The following is a 6161-nucleotide window of genomic DNA, read 5'->3' as shown; positions in this document are numbered from 1 at the left end:
TTCTTTTTTTCATCTCCCCCTCCTTTTCTGTCAAACTCTCGTCTCTCTTATTCCTCTTTGGCATATCTCACTAGGCCTCCTGTCCCTACACTGCACTCTATACAAAGCATTTGACCAGCTCTCACAAAACATTTTCTATCCCCTAGCTAAGCCCATTCTCCTGCATCCTGCCCTAAATTCTGCCATCCATTAAAACACAGATCCCCAAGGTTTATGATTAAATTCTTTTGATGTTCTTTCACTTAAAAAAAAACAACAAAAAAAACAAATCTCATTTTTATGACTAACTAGTACAAAATGGGACATTTTGCTCTTACAGAAACTATTAAGAAACTAGTGATACAAAAGAGAGAGTATGAATTAGTTTAAGATTATATAATATCATACATGTCCTGATTTTGGAGGAGTGGGCACTCTGGAAGATAAGTTGATGACATGGCAGGACGACTTTTAGTCCTGTTTCCACTGAGGCTACTTCTTGAATTAAAAATTGCAGTAGATAAAATTCCCAGCTACACTCAGCAGGCAGTGCTCAGATCTCACACGAGGTTGGCAAGAGTGACACAATCAGTGAGGCAATATCAAATATCAACCGTGTTTGATAATGATGGGGACAGTGTGAGGCCCAACTTCTTCCAGCATAGTGGTGATGAGACCCTGCCAACACGAATATTCTGACAATTCTCTGGAACTCATTTGCCATTTAATGGGAACTCATCTCATGTGTAAGTGATCACTGGTGTTAAGCTGTCTTTATTTCTGGACCCAAACAAAGCTGCATTTATTCTAAGAGTCTTCAGAACTGTGAACAAGACTTCAGAAATATGTGAAATTTTGTTTAATGACTGGCCCTGTGTCTCATAGTGTTTGTATTTCTGCTGTCCAAACATAAGAGAACAGAGCAAAAAATAAAAATTATAATTTCACATGAGGCATAAACTGAGGTTAGAATTACACTGTACTTGAAAACTGTGTCATAGCAAACCAGTTTGGTGCACAGAAGCACAGTAGCAAAGATGAATGTTGCACCCTCTAAGTACTCACCACTTATGAATTAATAAAATGCAGTAATTTGCCTCTTTAACTTCCATATAAAGGGAGGCAGTAGCCACTTTTAACACAGTAATGAAAACACTTTCACATATTATGTAAAAACGGAGCTCTGACCTTGAGATGTCAACCTCTGACACGGTTTCATTACAACTTATATATGTGTGTGTGTGTGTGTTTGTATGTGTGTTTTATACTAAGCCAGCTAGCTCTGTGGTTGCCATGGTGTTTTAGCCTTTTAGTTTGAATTAAACCTCCTAGATTTGCTATTTTAAGATGATTCATTCAATATTCCTTGTAATTATTTTTTAAGAAGCAGTACTGAAAGCAGTGTAAATGAAAAACAGCTTCTCATGGAGTTAAAGGCCATCACTGCTAAGATCCCAGTGAAAGAAACATCCAAGACATTTCAGAAAAAGAACCTAAAGTGAAAGAAACAGCAGGGGAGAGCTGAAGTCTTTGCTGCCCAGCCACAGCAGTGGTGGATGGGTGAATAGGCAGAAGCTGGGGTAATAGTAGAGACTGTGGGTAACATTGCATATCGGTATAGTGGGAGGTGGAAAATGGGTGTATGGAATATGAAAAGCCCTAACACTGTTATCGTTGACTGTCTACGCGTGCGAGATGCGATGTGACAGCTGAGCAGGGCTGTGAGGGCAGAGATGAATTCACAAATGGTAGCCCTGGGGACCAGTGGGTTAGGGGGAAGGAGGTGGGAAGGGGTGAGGGGGGTGACGGTGGATGATGGGGAGGGAGGGTCGGGAGGTTATCAAGGGCTAGTGAGGTTAAACTATCTGCAGTGCAGCCAGAACTCTCCCTCTACCTCTCTGCCCTTTCTTGTGATGTCCAAATACAACTATCTGATATAACAATGTACAATTCACCATTTATTAGTTCATTTGCTATGATGAGACACAGCTGAGGAAAACACTGAATAGATATGTTGATTGTTGTGTCAAGACATCATTGCAGATGGTGACATTCAAGGTCATCAACAAGAATAATACTTGTGTTCCCTGCAAGCTACTAGAGCTTAAAGCAATAGTTCCACATTTTGGGAAATATGCTCATTTGAGTGCTAGATGAGGAGATTGATATCACTATTATGGCAAGCTATCTGTTCCCAGCTCGTATGCTAATCTCATTAATATAATAAAAACCTCCTTAGAGTATACTCAACTTAGTGGACATATTCCAAGACTCTATATTGAAGGAATACATATCTATGTATGTGTAAGAATGTGTCTGCCATTCCCCTGCTCTGGTTTATAAATAAGGTTGTTTGAAAAAACTCTATATGCTAAGCAAAGCTAACCAACTGCTGGCAATTTCTACTGCAATCCTCTCATTTAACTGTTGACAGGAAAGCAAAATTTTGTACTTCCCAAAATGTTTAACTATTCTTTCAAAGACTGTTATACTGTATATACTGTATATACAAGAAGAAAATGTAAACACCTAGTCTATTTTAAGGCAGCAGCACAAACTGACTCCAACTGCTAGTACAACTGCTAGCGCAACGCAGCCAAATTCATTTGCCACTCTGTAAAACAGAAATTTATGATGCACTAATGGAGAATCATTACTTCTCCCGATTTGTCATCCTGATGATTCAAGTAGGCTTTCAGTTTATCCAGAGGGAATCCCTCTGAACATGTATGCCAGATAGCTTCATCCATGCTCTCTTCTAACAAATGGACTTTACATTATAAGGATTCAGACCTATAATGACCCTTCAATACTGCAAAGTTCCTGGTCTTTCACAGCTGTGAACTGAAATTGTTTCTCATTTATTTTTTGTTGCTACATTCATGTCACTAGCTCACTTTTCCAACCGCTTATCTGATGCTGCCCTACATACGGTCCGTCCTTTGCTTTTAATTAAATTCCTTCAGGACAAAATTCAGGAGATGCCAGGTTAGTGTGGATGCTACTTCCTGTTGTGCTCTGGCTTCCAATGCTCTTTGCACAATACAACTCTGTGTCTCTGAATCACAACACTGGCATAAAATACCAGATTGCAGATGACATTAGGCATTAGTATATCAACCCATCACTGCTGTGTACCTTCTTCCACCTCACCCACGCACATACACACACACACACACACACACGCAGACACACAGACACACACACACTTCACACCCTACCAGAAAAAACAAGCACAGCTCTGAGCGCAGTCAAAATTAATCACAGATGTCACCAAAAGTGAGGGTGACAGCATTGAGAGAGAGGTAATATGTTTGTGTGTGTGTTTGTGTGTGTATGTGTGTGTGGGTATGACTTCAGTCATTTTCAGGGAAGTACCCCAGACTTAAGACATGTTGATTGGGGATGGCTTGTGCAATTGGGGGCAAAAGTCATGTCCCCGTTCAGTAAAATGCTGATTCTTGGTCAGTGGTTATGTTTAGGGTTAAGGTAAGTCTCCAGGAAATGAATGTAAGGCTATGTAAATACCCCAAAAGTGACTTAAGTAAACCTGTGTGTGTGTGTGTGTGTGTGTGCAGCACTGGTGAGGAGCGGGTCTGTTGAGCAAGAGAGAGGAAGTCTGAAAAACCATTTAGCATTTTAAATAGCCGCACCATCTCCAACTCAGCCGAGCCCCATTAATTAAAAGGACATGCCCCGTTGAAGCTCAAATGAAATCTCACTCTTATTCACTGTAGGAGACGTCTGTAAGAATGATCTTTTCCCTGCCTCACGGTAAAACCATGTAATCTGGGCTACAGACTTTATCATAATTGGATGAGGATGATTTATGCCAGGTAGAGAGAAATGATGAGGGGAAACCTACTCCACCACTTCACCCAAGCCCTTCTCAACCGCCTCTCTCTTTTAGCCCCCATACACACACACTCAGACTCTGACTCTCTCATACACTGTCTTTTACTTGAAGAGGATGTCATATAATATACACTTACAAATCATTGCAGCCAACATACTGAGCAAGTTCTAAATTATCTTGATTGACATTCTCATCTCATTGGGAGATTTGTCGTAACTGTTTTGGCATGTTTGTGTAATGTAGGAGGGCTTAATATGCACTCGATTTGTCAAGTTAGGGCTGAACTCAGAAACCCATTTTACAAGTGTAAATGTGATGATTGCATGTCCAAAAACTGATTGATATACCCAGTGACAGAATACACATTATTTTTTTGTTATGTGGAAGATTTCTACCCTAAACATATGTTGCCTAAGGCCTTAAAAGCCACTGAATCCAAAGGTATGAATCCATAGAGGACAGAAAAAACCCCTGTGTTGGTTGATGTGTATTGCTGATGTCGTATTCACAACTTGCTGATCTGATGGCCCTTAATACGTCCTCATGCAGGATAAATGTGGGGGGATTTCTGCCTCTTGTTAGAACTAAAGATGCCATTCCGAAAAATATTTTCATAACAAAAGTTCAGTGGATTGATGAATTTTGGCTCCTGTGGAGATGTTCAGTTTTCCTTATCATTGAATCTTATTGCGTATAAATCATCATTAATAAAACTGGATCAAGTCTGACATCGAGAAAAGACAAAATTCAAGTAAAGCCTGAATTCTCTTTTATTCAAAATGAGTGTGACTCAGATTTGAGTAAACAACTCTTGTGCCCATCTTTTGCCATGTGGCTCTGTGGCAGCTGAATACCCTTCAGTGCCCTTCTGAATTTAGATGCAACTAGAATTTTTGTGCGTTTGTCAACGTGCGTGGGTAAGAATGTGCATATGCATGCACATTCACATTTACATTGATGTTTTTATTCATGCGTTAGTAGTTTCCTCTGCTGTTGGATTTTGCTTGTGGCTGTCCAGCTTGCTGAAATTTCAGGTAGCTGCACTCCTTACCCCAGAGGAAGGTCCTTTGGGAGGTCTTGTTGTTTGAACAAAACTTTCCACCGTGCCTTACTGTAAAAAGTAAAAGAGGCTGCTTGCCACTTAGCACACAGTATGTGGGGCACAGATACATATGATATAAACTCTCCCAATTCAAAACACATTAAACTTGTGATTATAAAAAAAACCCCTGCTTTTTTAAAACCTCTGATAACTATCCCATATTCTTCATCCACAGCTTGTTAACTCTTATCAGAGATGGAATAGTGAATGAAAAGAAAAGAAGAGGGGAGTTGGTAATGATGCCTCTCCGCCATATATTGGGAGCGGATGCGTAGCTAAATAAATGGACGACACAGAAGACATGTTGCTGATACAGTGGTAATTACCAACTGCTGCCACTGCAGTACCTGCAGTTTCTCAGTCACATGCTCATAGCCCTGAGCATGACTTCGGCAATGCTCAGAGCAACTCTTCTCTCACTACTCTACTCCCCATCCTGCCTGTCACTGCTCCTGTAGATGTCTAGCTCTCTCTATCTTTACTTTAGGTCTGTACTGTACTGTACTGTCATTAATTTTCGACTGTGTTAAGTAATAGAGCAGTTAGTGGGTTTCTTCTGTAAATATTATATGTATAAATAGTTACAATGCTATCTCATATGAGTTGTTATTTCTTACTAACAAATATTGTCTGTTTAGCTGAAACCTGAAAATAATTTACTCCTGTGGCAAAACCAAATTTTTCACTCTAACTATAAAATAAAAGATAAAATACAGGTACAGTAAAAATGTCTATGAAAGGAAAAAGATTCATGCTATTTTCAACTGTAGTTTCCATCAATGCAATGAAACTCTCTTCGTCCCCATTCACTTGTTTCTGCACCTGACAGCTGTGATAGTGGCTTTAAGCTTCTGACTGTACTTTCTGAAGCGTCCATTAACCTAGTGATGCAGTGTGTGAATATAAAAACTAGATGATGCACGTTTACTTTAGTGCCAATAGCTAATTGATTGCTGCCCCTAAAGCAACAACTGTCATTATAATAAAACTTGTAGTCCATTTGAGGCTCCTGCTGTCAGGGGCATGTCCAGTAGTGGAAATAATTAGCCAAGGCCCCAACATGTGGATGAAAAGCACCGAATTAAAAGCTTGTTTTTATCTGCAATTTTGAAATCTTACATTGTTAGCATTATAGTAAATTACTGTTGGCTGAATCAATAGTCTGACAAACTATTTCTTGTATCTAAAACAATATTAGAGCCTCTCAAGCATTCTTGCAGTAGG

This window comes from Thunnus thynnus, chromosome 7 (genome assembly GCF_963924715.1).
Source record: "Thunnus thynnus chromosome 7, fThuThy2.1, whole genome shotgun sequence".
NCBI classification, from domain to species: Eukaryota; Metazoa; Chordata; class Actinopteri; order Scombriformes; family Scombridae; genus Thunnus; species Thunnus thynnus.
The sequence above is the reverse complement of the archived record's forward strand: the minus strand, read 5'-3'. Positions refer to the sequence as shown.